General features: G+C 38.9%; 1 protein-coding gene across 27 annotated transcripts in view; it reads left to right on the top strand.

Annotated features, from left to right (window-relative positions):
- TENM3 (teneurin transmembrane protein 3) overlaps positions 1-15,933 on the top strand; it is a 1,240,854-nt gene that overhangs the window by 776,837 nt on the left and 448,084 nt on the right. The window lies entirely within an intron of this gene.

The following is a 15,933-nucleotide window of genomic DNA, read 5'->3' as shown; positions in this document are numbered from 1 at the left end:
AAGTCATGTAAGTCATTTGGGTGAACAACACCCACAAGGTAAAGTACAAAAACCTAGGCAGTATGTGCAGTCTAAATTGACCTGACAAGTTTTTTAAACATGAAAATATATTGCTGAAGTATAGAAGTGCAATAATAGTGAGTTATGGGTACAAGAAGTCTCATGGGCTTAGCAGCCATATCACATGTACTTGAGCAGCTATGTACAATCAACACATTTCACAAATGGATTAATTCAAGGACATAAAACACATTGTTGCAGTGATTTTCTGATATTGTATCAAACTTATAGATCAGGGGTCCCCAAACTAAGGACCACGGGCCGGATAAGCCCCGAGGGACTCGATTATCCGGCCCGCGGCAACCCCGCTGCCCACTGCGGCCACCCGCTCTTACCAGCACTGTGCTGCGTGGCTGCCCACTTCCAGGTCAGAGGAGCAGCGGAAATAGCTTGTGTGCATGCGCAAGCATTATTTGCGCATGCACAAGCATTATTTCTGGTGCACATCTGGGTCAGAGGAGGCCCGTGCAGATGCACACAAGCTATTTCCGGTGCTCCTCCGACCCGGAAGTGTGCCAGAAATAGTGTGTGTGCACGCATATGGGCACACGCTCCCCGCGTTCCGACCTGCTGCGTGATTGGTGCAGGAAACACCGGCCTGAGATGCGGTAAGTTTGCTGACTCCTGGTATAGATAACTCTTCCCTTTTTCTTGGTGTCAACAGTGACAAGCCCTACCAATGGCTCTGTCTAGACTCACCCAGAGTTTGATCAACTTCAGTGCTAGTTCTACTAGGAAGAGAAATGTATTTTGGAACATGCACGTCATTGTGGGTTATTCAATATGGGCATTTAAGCAGATATTGCCTACCATTTTTGAAAACACAGACACACAATTGACCACTGTTCACACATTCTGAAGTGTATATGAGGACCAGTTCACCAGCTCATCCACACTACCCTGAGTTTTATTAAAATGAAGAATGTTTTCTGGGTTGAAAGTTTAGTCTGAGATCTCTGTGTCATTATGCGTTGAAGGAACAAGAATCAATGCCCTTCCTTTCTTTGGAGACTCACATGTGAAATCTTTAAAACCAAAAATGTTGCTGTGGACATTTCTGGTTTGTGATCAAGAAACTGCGATTGGATTTCTGTTTTTATGGTTTCCCCCCGATCTGTCAACTAGCATCAGGTTTGTCATAGCTAATCCATTGGTCAGTAGTGGAGAACTTATCAGTTATATTTCATCCATGCGTTGTTACATTTCTCAGCCTCTGTCTGGTCTTTGCATGTTCTTTCTTCCTCACATATATGTATGTATCATTAAAAAATGGTGTTTTGAAATTGCAATGTAGTCAGAATTTTATGCCATATTTCCACGTTTGAATGAAATATGCTGCCTCATTGGCCATCCTCCTTTGAATAGCACTAATTGCTCATCAGTTGTAGTATTCTCAAATGGCACAAAACACAGTAGAAGTTTGTTAGCAAACATATCCCAGAGGTCACACATAGGGGCAAGTTGGTCTCTTCCATTGGTGATTGATACTGAAGCTGAATCTTAGGGATTCTTTTGAAGGAGGCTAGTGACATTGTGCTCCAGACATGTTGGGGGAAAGTCTCAACAAATTTTGCAGAAGAGGGGTCATCTAAAAGAGTTGTCATACTCTTGGGCTGGGATGTTGGTTTTTTGGGGGGGAGAGGGATTGTTGTTGTTATTGATATTAATGTTGTTCAGTCTGGTTGTGTATTTATTGATATTTTATTTATTGATGTTTGAGTTATTGTTTATTACTACTTTTGTTATGTGATAACTATGTATTTTTTAATGTTGTAAGCCACCTTTATCATGGTTTCAACTATGGAAAGGTGGTATATAAATAAAATGATGTATGTATGTGTGTACCTGCTGAAGTGAGGGTGTATGCAGGTTGCTTGCAAACATGTGCAGATCAGCTGAGATTCGAATGACCCCAAAAGCCAGAATAGTATGTTTTGTGTAAAACAATGGCTAATATGAAAAACCGTTTTGCTGGGTCACAGGTAAGGATCTAACTGGTGGTAAATGTTACAATAATTCAGTTTTGTCAAGGAGTTTCATGTGATGCTAAGGGAAGTAGTGATCTATTATGAAAATTGAGAAAATTCTGGATTTTTAAATCTTCTAAACTCCTTCCTTATATAAAATCATCAGAACAGGCTAAGCACCTGTTGATATTATGAGTAACTAATAACTTTAAACAGCATTTTTTATCACTTTTTGCCCCTAGCACCCATTAGTGTAGAGGCAAAATCAGAAGTGCAGGGTCCTTTCATGATAGTCACAGTCATACTGCCTTCCAAAATTATACAATAATATTTTAGTTATGCAGATCTACTATTTTCTGTGCATGTACATCAGCGAATTATTTGGAATGTTGTGTTTTCCTTGAAGTTGTATGTAACAAAACTTGCATACTATTCTCCTGAAACTGAAGGCCCTTGTGTTTTCAGTATCCCTAAATGCTTCACTTTAGACTCCTCCTCTGCAGTGTTATTTCTGTGCTCCTTCTGCAGAGTGACCCTCGAAGCCAGTTCTCAGTAGTTGACTCACCTTTCACACTGGCTCCAATCAGCACAAAGAGTGAGAAGACTTCTCAGTGGCTAAAAAACTCCCCTTTCATGCTGCTTGGGTGGCTCAAGGATGCTGAAGGCTGGGACACTACATAAGAAAGCTTTGCTAGCAACTTTTCCTCAGCCCTTCTGAAAAGGGTAGAATTTGAGTTTTCAGTAAATTAATGAGGCAGGCAAATGGCAATTTAAACATTGTTGATGATTATCTGGAATAGGGAGTCATGGAAGACTGACAAAAAAGTTTCATTCCCCACCCTCCCCGAACTGTCATTGGTGTATTTGACCCCCAGTAAAGAGATTTAAAAGATAATAAATGAACATCTGGTAGTGTGCTGTAAGGCAGAGAATTGGATGAAGCTGGAAAAAAAATTGATATTACCACCTAGGAATTTTCAGGGTCAAGCTAGACATGAAAGCAGCAGATCTGCTACATTTTTAAGGGCTAAATAAAGCTCCTGATACACCCTTTTGAGGACAGGGTATGGTTTTAACCCTTTCTCCATACCATTTCACTCATCTGAGTCCCCCCAGCTTCAAATCAATAGCATTTATAACATGGAGGGAAATATAGGAGGGTCCCTGTATGTTTTGGCCCAAGAGGCAACCATGGAGACTTGGAGTTGTACATGGTTAAACACCCCTTGGCTATACCTCAATGAGTTTTCTCAATAGTAGCCAAGATTTCATAAATTCAGAGCTCATGAACCTTGAAAAAAGGATAAATGGGATTTGGTGAGAGTAACATAGCAGCCACTTTTACCTTTAAAATGAAAAAGTGTGAGGGATTCATTTAAACTGGTTTTTGGGATTTACTAACTCAAAAATGAATTGTACTAGGAAGCTTTAAAAACTGAGGGCATATAGGGGTTATACGTTCTTGTTATTTTCTGTGCAGTAATATGCAGAAATATATCATTTAGGGAATAAAAAAAAATCAGAGTTTATTGAGATGTAGCCCTCCCAACTCTTTCTTCTCATCCCCTTTCCTTTAACGCAGTGGCACACCATACATCCAAACTAGCAAACAATGGCCAGTGAAAATAATAGTTTGTTCATCTAGATAAAACATCAAATTATGTGTCAAAAATATGTGCACTTGTATGGAGCTTCAAGAGAGGTGACATGGTAGCCCCGTGGAGAGCATGTGGCTAAAATTAGAAAAAGAAATAAAGACAACAGGGTTATATTGTAAATGGCCCTGTGATCTTCAGATGAAGGGGTAGAGAAAGGTAATAAATAATAATAAATTGATCATCATAAAGGGAGAATCCAGTCAGTAGGACTTTGATAGCTAGGAAGACAATAAAATCTATTCTAATTTGTAACCATCTTGATAACAATGTCAATTTGTAATTGTCTTGATAACAAGCCAGTGATTAGCAGAAACCATTGTCAAGAATGAGTCCTTCCAGTCTAATATTATTTTTTTAAAAAATGTTGATGGTGATAATTTAAACTTTTTAATTGCCTTTTACAAATCATCTCAAGGTGAGGTACAAGGTTGCATATGATAATGTAAAAATACACAGAAAAAGTCAGAGATTAAAACAGAATAAAAAGCATCCATTCTAATGATCACATCAATAAGTCATTATACAGTCAAGCAACAGCCACTAGTTAAAAGGCCTCTCCTTTGTAGCTGCCATCCAAGCTGGCAATGAGAAAGCATCCTTCACCACACCTGAGGGAAGCAAGCTAGTTTAGGTGATACAATCCAGGTCATGTGGCACACCTGCCTCTGTCATGCAACAGAGGAGAGCTGTGGCTGGGGCTCAGAAGGAATGGGGGCTGCTTCTGTTGCCCACCCTCATCTGATGCTTGAACTGGCTCATTATGACATGCTAGAGGCTACTCTGCCAATCCATCTTCAAAGGCATCCCCACTGCAGCATGAGGTTTCCAGGGCATATACCACTGAATCCAGGATATATGGGAATAGGTGAGTCATTATCCAAAGCTGTTAGAAGGCACTCCATATCAAGGAGACCATGTACTTCCAGTGATAGTAGTAGATCCAAGAGTACTCTGGACCATGAAGCTGATCCTTTAAGGGGAGTGTGACCCAACCCAAACTGGCAGAATTTCATGTGTCTGAACTGAGGAATTACTTCCTCTGTTTCTGTATTGTCTGAGTTTCAGTTTATTGGCGCTCATCTAGTTCATTACTGCAGTCAGACACAAGCTCAGCATGTCCGCTGCTTTACCTATCTGAGATTTACAAGTAAAACAGAGTTGAGCGTCGTCTGCATATAGATGACAATGCACTCCAAAACTCCAGATGATAAGAATGAACTCAGTACAACCCCCATACTGGAGGTTTCATGGGCTGAGCCATACCTGCCAGGTACCATCTTCTGGATTAACCCACGCAGGTTGAAGCAAAATCATTGAAAAGCAGTACTTCCCACCCCCTGCTCTGACAACCTACCCAGAAGTACACCACGATTGATTTTTTTTTTCAAAACTGACAGATCTAGGATGATCAACAGGTCACCATCCCTTAGGTCTCTTTTCCAACATAGCTCATCATACAGAGTGATCAAGTGCTAAAGCGGAGGCTAAACTCTGATTAAAAAAGGACCAGAAAGTCATTCTGATTCAAAAGCACCTGGAGTTGGTCAACAACCACCCACTCAAAAAGCCCAGGAAGGGACTGTTGCCAACCAGCCTGCAATTATTTGTATTTTGGTTGTGAGGCTGTTAAAAACAGCTTATGAAAGTAGCACGGAGTAGCTGCCACTTGATGAGAGAAAAAAGGAAGTAGCCTTTGCATACATGTTTATACCATCACACCAAAGGGCTCCATTCACCTACATTATCATTATTAAACTGAGCTGTAAAAGCTCAGTTTTCTATTTTAAGTTAACTTTCAAAATATGTAAGCAGTTCAGACTTCAGGTTGCTAAGTCACAGAGGAGCAGAGTGTTGCATTCACCCGCATTAATCACTAGGGGTCTTGTTAATAATTCTCTCAGGCACGAAGTCGTATTTTCTACCATTGGGATCTATGAGAAAAGTGATAACATAGGCCTTCATGAAAAATAATGTGAGTAATTAATCAAAACCTTGTGAAAGGAAAGGATGGGGGTTTTGAGCATCTTGTATGCAATGCAAGTCATCTGCATTGTTCTGTATTCCATGTGCAGGAAGAATCAAACCAGTTTAGGAAAAGTGTTTCACTGTGGTAAATTTTGTCTTTAATCGTGCTTATAAACTTTTGTATAAGTTTATCCTCATACCAAACTATAAGCAACTCTCATAATTGCACATAATTGTGCCTGGAAAAGAATGGCAAATTAATGACTATACCATCCATTTCCCCTTACATATTTTACATGCGTTGCAAACCTGTAAATGCTGAGAAAGATACATTATCTATAATTCTCCTTAGGGTAGATTGTCTGCGGTGTGCAAGAGGAGAAGGTGAAGAGCTCCTATTATTGCTAATAGGTGCTATTGTGGCTAATTTCAGGCACCCTGTATAGGAACATAATAATTTGTGGGCTTTCTGCCATAAAAATATAACTCTATATGAGATACAAAAGCAGTCCTATTTTCTACTGAAGTGCATTGTTGATAATATTATTTCAGTTCCCTAACATTTGGTCTGGTCTCTATTTGTTTCTTCAGAGAAACAGCAATCTGTGTGAATACCACTATAATAAAGCATGTCAACCTTTAAGTATCCTCTGTTCAAACTTGTCTTTTGTCAGTTATATGAAAATTGCTCTTCTCTTGTGGTGAATTTTTCCAGGGTTAGCATTTAGACTTTAATAGCTAATGTATAGACTTGAATGTTCTAGTGCTCCTATGAGAGGCACGTTGAAAGATAACTATTCATAACTGTCTATCCTTTTGGGAAAGAGAGGAGGTTCCTTGGATATGCTGTTTCCTAATAAAACCAATACAATCATTTCTTTTCATAAAACGGAGGAGTAGAAAGTTACCTTACATCTGCCAGGGATAAAGCCATAGTATTTTTTCCCCCTTGTTAGCATGTGCTGTATGCTTGCCTATGTATGCACTCACTTTCACAGGTCTCTGTTAAAATGTCAGCTATTGTTAGTGTGGCTAGACTGCAGTTGCTACACTGAATATATTCTTAGCATCATAAAGTGGAACAAGGCATTGTATGGCAATGGTTATTAAGGTATTTAGAAAAAAGTATTTTCTGATTTATAATCTGCAAAATGTTGCTCTGAGTAAAAGCTTTGCTTCTTGAAATCCTTGACTTCACGGGCTGGGCAAAAGACAGGTGGGTGTTAAAAGTGCACACCTTTGGCAGGAGCCAACCATAATTTCTGTTAAAGTGTTCAAAAGGGTGGTTTCCAAGTGCAAAAACATATATACTGGCAACTCATCCACCTGTAAATGGTCGAAATTTATTGTGGATTTCTTATACTAGTTCAACACTAACAAAAGTAGAAAAGCATGGTTTAAATCATTTCCTGGATTCTTGAATTTTCTTATATTGATGAGGAACAGAATATTTGTAGCAATTTATAGAACCTAGGTTGCATCTTCTGGATGTTTTTATAGCATTGTATATGTGACTTAACATATCAAATAAATCTGTTGTATACGTATTTATTATAACATGCCATGTATAGATTAAGTGTGTGTGTGTGTGTGTGTGTGTGTGTGTGTGTATTCAATATAATTGAATTCAATATAAACTGTGTAATGATAAATTTAAAAATTATTATATATAATTTTAAAATCTATCATTACAAAGTTCATATTGAATTACAGTGTGTAGTATTTTATGTCCATGGTATAGTCTTTTGCGTATGCACTTCCAGTTACAGGAGGATACTTTCATTTGCATATATTTACTCAGAAGTAAGCCATAGTAGTTTCAGTGGCCTGGATCCAGTGATGTACAAGAAGAACACTTCTACTTGCACAATGCAGGCTTGCCAAATCCCTCCAATTTTCTTGTCTTCCTGTAAGCCTTTTCCTGGAATAGATAACAATAATGGGACACCTTCCAAGTTTAACAAAGAGAAATAGATCTTCTATGGGGAGAGGAGGTTTGCCTGTAACAATTGCAGGATAGAAATCCATCAAGAAAAGCTTTCCCAGCATGCAGTGCAGTAGAAAGCTTTTGCCTGTTTTGTCTCCTGTTGAAGGTGCAGGATGGCAGAGAAAATGTGGCAACAAAAGATACAAAGTTGTATCAGAAGTGACTTGAGAAGCAGGAACATTTTTCATATTTATCACACAGTAGAATTTGAAGCTGTGTTAGGACTCTATCAAATTACTCCTGGCTGTGTATGAGGATGAGAAATCTACAGTTGCAAAGTGTCTTAGCCATTTGCAGTTTGGGATGAAATGGCTAAGGGCCAAACTAGATACATGAATTGTGAGGCTGCACTTCACACTTCTAATTTTTTTAAAAAGCAGTTGGGGAAAATAAGATTAGTGCAGGGAGGAGTTTTAATCCCTTCCTCCCCAACTGTGGACCAGACAAAAATAAATAAATCCCACTCCTGAAACCACAACCCAGGAAGGGAAATGGCTACAGGTGGGCGATTTACTTCGGCACCACAGCCAACACATGACTTCATGTGAACATTTCTAAAGACCCCTTTCTTACAAAACAAAACAAAAACTATTTCATTTTACTGCATTTCAGGTTGCAATTCCCAACAACATCACTCAAATCTAATCCTTCTTCTGAAAATCAGATTTAACTATGTGTTATAATGAAAACGGTCATTGTTAAAGTGTCACTGAACATGCATAAAAGGAGAAATGTTTTCAAAGAAACAGAAAATGTGAATCCTAAAATATTGCAGGCCCAGTTTAAAAAAATACATAAAAATAATAATTTTCAAGCTCCAAACAATTTTTCTCTGGTTTTCCGCACACTTATTTAAATATTGGCATAACCTATAATTTTTTTTAGAGGTGAAGCAAATAATTTAGATATATATATTCATTGTTTCAGCATTGTAGCAATATTCCTTCTAAGAAGTCCCAGTTAATGTTTTTGTTGATGGACTTACTTTTAAACTTAGTTCTGAAGAGCAAAAATTGTGGCTTCCTAATCTGCTCTGTTACCTCTAATAATATTAACATGCTATTTATATGCAAGAGGCTACTCTTTGAAAAACAAACCCTGAACCATTTAGTGTTGTGATTTTTGTATGTGTTTTCATGTAGTCCTCTGACCTTCATGGCCTCAGGGAAATAAACTAGTCAGTCTAGAAATCAAGAGTGTCAGTACCTGAAGCTACTGGGTGAATATATATAAGGTAACTTGCAACTTACGCTTATTTAACTTACTCAATCACAGATCTGCAGGGGAGGGGAATAACCAAATGGAAAGTAGTGGAAACCCAGTCTCCAGTTATTTCCCTACACAAACCTGTGCAAATCTTCAATTGCAGGCTTACCTGACTTTGGGAAGACTGCACAAGGGCTCTGGCAGCATCCCAGAGCTCTCCTGCCTCCTTCCCAAAGCTGGGTATTCACTTACAGGGCCTTGGAGAAGCAGGGGGGAGGCTTTGGGACACTGCCAGAGACTTCATGCCACCTTCTGGAAGCCAGGTAGCCCCCTACCTTGCAGGGGGACCAGTTCTGGGGATTCCTGGCTTCATGTGTTTTTGCATATACACGTGGACCCCTGGAACCGAACCCTCACATAAGGTGTGAGTTACCTGTATTGCAAGAACTGAGAATTGAACTGTTTGTTCAACATTCTGGGACTCTGTTGAAATAGTTTATAACATCTGTACATTTCATGTACAATAATGAAAGTTATTTTGTTCCAAGTGTCAGGTTGTGGTAAGTTTGTACTTAAGGTAGAAGCTCTTTTTGTAGGAAAGAGTGGAGTGTTTGAAAAAGAAAGACTGTAACAGTCTTTCCCCTTCTATATCAGGATTTGACCCCAGGACCTATACTAGTGTGGTTTAGAACAGGCCAGTTCCACTATTTGAAAAAACACTATAAGCTGTATGAATGTTAAAAAAAATGCACCTTTCAGGAAATTCTAGCTTCAGCAAATGTAAGCTATTGGAATGAAAATTAAGACACAAGAATTCAGAGGTAAAATAATGAAACAACTTTATTGTGTTCAATATAAAACGCACAAGAATTGAGTTACAGTATATTTGAAATCAGGGAACATGATAAAATGGAAGATACAATAAGTTTTGAAATAAGTTAACAAATTGCTGATGCTTTATAAGACAGAGAACGCAGGGTTCGGAGGATGTGGGGAAGTCCTATAGGTTAGATGGAAAAAGAATATGGAAATTTGTTATTTATATCTCTCTTTCTTATAACCATTCTTTATTCTTTTTTCTGTATTTCTGTACTTTTAAAAAAGCAATAAAAAAATGTTTAAAAAAAAATAATAGAACAGGCCAGTTCCTACTTAATGAAGAAGGACAGCAGAAGGCATTTTCATTCATTCTCTCCTTTGTAGCTAATGGTAGCCTAGTATCCTAGAGAGTTGTCATCCATGTTCCTTAGTCCAATATCAAAACCTGAACCAGAAGTGCAAGTGCAATGCCTCAGCATACGAGGGGTTAGTAAACAAGGCAGGCCATTGTTTTTTTAAACAACATTACTGCTAGGCTTAAAAACCGTAATGAGAAGGAAGTTGGAAGTTGACGGGCAAGATGGTCAGCACTTCATGATCCTACTGCTTCTTAGTGGAAATTGAAAAAATGAGAAAGGCACTTGGATGTGTCACTGAACAAAGACACAAAATAGCAGGGTCAGATGCAGTTACACTTCATTAAGGTGCATTGGTACAACAAAGTACCACCTTCTTCTGGAACAAAAGAGTATATTCAGGATACACATTGGTAGCTGAAAAGTTAATTCCTTGATTCGATTAATGTCAAAATAAGAAATCATACAATGAAAAATGGGTTAATGAAAACATGCTGAAATATGTTATTCTAGCAATTTTATTACAGGCTTAGAGACCTTTACCAGAGCAAATTCTTTCATTTGTTCAGATGTTTTTCAGGGGCTTAGGTTGCTTTTATATTTGCAGAGGTCCCATTAAGATCCCACTGGGTATTGGGAAGTGGTCCAAAAACTGCCTCACCATTTGAATTCCAAAACTCTGCATGTGTGAGTGTCTTAATGTATGAAGCTGATTGCAATACTTCAGATGTACTGTATGCAACTCTATTCCAATTTGTTTTTCAACTAAGCATTTGACATGTTACATTGTGTTAAATCCCAGTTTAATGTAAAGTGACTTCCTGTGTCCGATAAGAAACACATTTTTAAGGGAATGCCAAGTACTCTTATGTTCTTTCTATTAAACTGGCAGGCAGTTCCTTCTGTATTTGAAAGATTATTTGCCAGAAAGTAGTGCTGGCTCTGTTGATGTAATAAGCATATTCTGGTATGTAATTTCATCTCTTCTAAACAGGACAGCATAGTTACATAATTGAAAGTGAACATGATGTAAGCAAACATATGAACACACTTCAGAAATGCCTAAAATGTAGGGTGAATAATACCACATTCAGAAGCTCAGGAAGTTATTTTTAGAGACCTACAGTTACCTTATTGAACAAGGGGAAATGGTTTAATCTTCGGAGTAAATACTGTGAATTACATGTAATTTCCCTTAGAGCAAGATATGTTACTTTGTCTGTCTAGATTCTGCTATGTGTTTTGCACAGGTAATTCCTGACAGTTGCTTCTCTGTGCCATTAAAATATCAATGGCAGTTGGCAGTAAATGAAGGGGGAGAAAACAGAAATCCACAGAAAAGATTAGTAATATCTAAAAGTGGTTTAGGGTTCCTAGTGGGATTCCTCCCTCTTTTGACAACAAAGTGCACAGGGCAAGAATATGCATGGCTTACTTTGTCTTCTTATTTCTTTTGATCTGAAAGAACAATCAGATAAGGGTGATTTCTGAAGACAGTTCAGAATGAACAGATTTCAGTTGCCCCCAGTGATAACCATCATTGTCAACAGGAGGCATTCCAGGTACTGTCACTAGAGCCTTCAGTGTTCAGAGGCTGAGCATTTTATCTTTTTTATTTTTAAAAACTACTGCTGGGAACTCTCTTTATAGCCTGCACTGGCTGATGAGTATTTAGAGGATGAATAAACCTTGAAGGGGAATAAAGCCTGAGCTTCAGAGACTATCAATGAATACCAGAGGGAGAGAATAATTTAAGGTTAAGGTGGGAAATCTCATACACAGAAAAAAGGCAAAGCCTGTGTCAAGTGGCAGAATAAATAATCTAGTGTTATGCAGGACACAAAATATCTTATTCAGGGTTTGGTTGACATTTTTTTGAACCTCTTACTTCGAATTTGAAAGGAAGAAGAAGATGGGGATTCACTGATAGCGTGATGTTTATCCACATACTTGATGCAGATTGTCAAAGGTCAGAAGAACTGAGAAGATTGAATAGAGAAGGGTGTTACTAGTCATAATAGAACCCTCTTATCTTAGCTGTACCAAAGGACTTTCTTGTGCTAGGCATTCACGGTGTAATAAACTCCTCCTCACTTTGTCAAGTCCCAAGTTCTATGACACCACCATCTTTATAGTAAGAATAGTAACTAATCTGGAATTGAGCAAGATATTGCAGTACTTATCACTTATTTTGATTTGGCATTGTTTGTTGCTAATTCTTTGCAAATCTAATACAAATGTATAACATAAGAGATTAAATACTGGGGGGGGGGTGTCAGCTCTGTATTCTTCCCAGACTGCAAGGCAAATAGTGGGTGATTTGGATGACATACTCACATTCTAAAATCAGATTGTGCCATTAACAAGTTATCTTGAATGGGATACTAAATACTGTTTTGTCTGTATACTCAGGTGCCTCCAAATGCTTAACATTTAAAGCAAGTGCTACATCATCATCATTATCATCATCATCATCATCATCATCATTATTATTATTTTTAAAAATAGTCAAGCCATGATGACCAGGAAAATGCACTATGCTTGAGTGGGGAGGAAGTGGAAAAGTGAGGGAATCTTTCATTTTGATGGACAAGTCAATTGTCAATTGAGATATCTCTCTCACCCAGAAAAGAGGCTGTATCCACAAAAATACACTTGCCATCAACTACTCTTGGGGTAATAGGGTTTGTGTTGTGGGATGATGTTTGCCCCATCCATCTTTCCTGGGAAATTTATCCTCTTAAAAAACACACCCTTCCCCAATACAGACCACAGGAGTGGAGTTTGCATCCCTACAAATTCCTAGTTTGAGTGAGAAGTAGAATTTTTCTCCCTCTGCTTGTCAAATTATCAATCTAATGATTAGGAGGGGGGTGATTTGCATTCGCATTCAGGGTGCTGGGTTGAGGAGAGAAATTTAAGCCACCAATGTGCTGTGATGTTTTGCTTTGTTTTGGTTTTTTGTTGCTGGCAGCACCAGAATTGGTGTATTTCCAGGGGCCAGAAAAAATGGCTTGCAGGTGTGGTTCAGGCCCCTGGGCTAGGGTTTAGCCAGCCCTGTCTAAAGACTGCAATGGACAGTCAAATGCCAAGCAAGGTCAGCCCTTCTTGTAATTGGGATAGGGTAAGAAATAGAATATAGTTTAACAAGCACTCGGGCCATTTTTGTGGAGGTGAAGTGACTGCCTCCATGCAGTCTCTCACTGCTAAGGTAGCTGTGAATGGCTGAAGGAATCTTTGGGACCATTTGGTCTTCGGGTACCCAGCATTGTTTTGTCTCTGGGGCTGGCAGAATATTTAAGCATTTAAGCACAATACTGAGAGGTCCATTGGTGTGACTCAGTATAAAGCAGCTCCTTATGTTATAAAGATTGTATTGAAGGAGGTTGGTAGGATTTGTTGTTGTTGGCATCTGTCTGTCTCAAGAGACAATGGAGTGTGCCTCGGGAGGTGAAGTCAAACCACTGGGGAAGCACGGCACCTGCTGTTACTTCAGAGATGGTAACTCGTATCTGCTGCCTCCCGAATTGTTTTTTGCTGAAAGCAGCACCAAAGTGATATCTCCAGGGTGCAAGCCTGGACTGTGTGTATGGAGGTCCTGGGTTGCCCAGATGACAATATCTCCCTCTCGTCCTCACTGATGTGGCCCAAAAGAAAGCAGAGCAATACATTTTGTACCAGCTTGGCTGAAGGAGTTGCCAGAAGGCGGTGTACAAGAAGGTATCCAACAACCTCTGGATTTGTCTAGCCTTTTCTTCTTCCAGAGATGTTTCCATGGGATTTACTCCTGAAGCTGGTGGGGTTTGTGCCATATGGTGTGTTAGAGGAGGGGTAGTATCTGTGGTGTGGAGGAAGTCATGCTCCTTCTGGAGTAGTTTGTCCACCTTTGATCCCCACCCTGCACTCCACATGCGACAACAACCAGATGAGGGTAGCCAATGGATCTCAGACCGTCAGTGAGTTAGGAACTTTCATTGCATGCAAAGATAGGCTCTGGTGGATTGAGCGACGAGACTAGTAGTGAGTCCAGCAATAAAGAAGCAGCAGATGGGGCTTGTCAACCTGGGAAGGTAGCCCATCTAGGTGGAGGAAAGCTCTGATCCTAAAATTCTACTGCCTTGTGGCTTGGTAGGATTAACCACACTGCTGTAGTGGAGTTGGGGCTACCCTGTAACCCTGTAGCAGATTTTTTAGCTGGAGCTGTTGAGTACCTTACTACATAATGCTTTAGAAAATAAAATATACATGCTTATCCAAAATAAAATAGAATTTAGTCCAAAAGGTAATTTAAAAAACTGCTTCTATCTTAATTTTCTCTCCCCTGGGGGACTAATAATCATTAGGAATCTGATTAGTTTATGAACTAAGATACATTTTCATTGAATAATCAGTAGTACTGATACCACTTCTTAATGCTGTTTGCCCACAGGTATTTAGTCTGGAATCTATTTAAACATGCCACTGTATCTCACTAAATCATGAGTCATTATAGCAGTCTACAACTCCCTGCTGTTCAGTATATTAGATGTTAGCGTGAAAGAAGTATATAGAATACACTTTGGCTCTGAGAGGCTGGATGGAGGTTTTCACTACCATCAGAGTACTGGAGAACTGGAACATTTTACACTTACCTCTTGCCCCTAGAGCCACAGTCATGCAGACATATTAAAGTGTAATATCAGTTAGATTGTGTAGTTCATGTGAGACAGTGGTTTAACAACAGATGACAAACTGATCAACAGAATCAAAGAGAGACCATTTTAAAGGCACACTCATTTCCTTTAATTGTAGGGAACACTCTCAAACACATATTCACAACCATTACAGTTCTTCTGAATGTTTGGCCATATTGCAGTAGTTAAACCTGTAGTATAGCCTATTGCTTAAATTGTTAATATTTATAAGTTTATGAATGTTGCTTATAGTTCCCCCACAGCTTTTCTAGCCAAGCTGACTAAAATTACCTGCTTTGTTCATAATCTAATTCCTTTGTTGCTTTATTTGAAACATGGCAGAACCACACATGGGCATCAGTGCCTATACCATGCAATTCCTGTTAAAGGTGTAGAATAATGTGAGGCTGAGAATCTTGACACCTCATGGGAACATGAAGGTGTTGAATTGTATGTACTATACACGGTCTGTTGTCAACACCCAGCAATATCCCACATTTAATTGCTTATATTTCTCATATATCACACCTCTGCTCTCAGCTTCATTTATAAATCATTGCAGTGCTCTCTGAAGGGGTTTCGCTTGTGTGTGTGTTTTCTCTGATTTGCCAGTGCAGAGCCTGCTGTGACATAATATCTTTGTGTGAATTTCCTTTACTGGTGTCAATTACAGTCTAGAAACATTGTATTACATAAACAGATATGTGAAACAGGATGAGAGGGCAGTGAACTTGCATTCTGCTCAGGAGTCTTTGAGAAGTCTACAGGTGTTGATTTTAGACACTTCTTCAAAGATATTGAAGTAGTGCCTTAGTAAGCAGTGTTAATAGGAAGAGGCATTTCAAGTTGTACATTCTGAAACACAAACGTGTATATACATAAACACTACACAATGGACCAATTGTTAAACAAAATGGACCTCTGGCTAGAGGTTAATTTCACTAATGATTCACTGTGTGGATTCAGAGAAAACAAGTTTCACAAATTAATTTTATGTCATGGGCTGTTCCAGTGTGGTCTAATTCCATTCACAGAAAGTTGTTTTATTTGATAGAAGTTTCTATGAATGGAAGGGGAGGGAAGCTATTTTTGAAAATTCCAGTTTGTTCCCCGGATGCTACTTTTCATTCTGTTCGAAAGATTCCTCCAACCCTCTGGAGCAGATTTAGAAGATACAGAAAAAAGGATATATTGCCTCCCTGATCCTTCTAATCACATAAATCTCTTCTGGGCTTGTTCAGA

This window comes from Podarcis gaigeae (genome assembly GCF_964106915.1).
Source record: "Podarcis gaigeae genome assembly, chromosome: 9".
Lineage (NCBI taxonomy): Eukaryota > Metazoa > Chordata > Lepidosauria > Squamata > Lacertidae > Podarcis > Podarcis gaigeae.
Note: the sequence above shows the minus strand (reverse complement) of the source record. Positions and strands in the feature narration are given on the sequence as shown.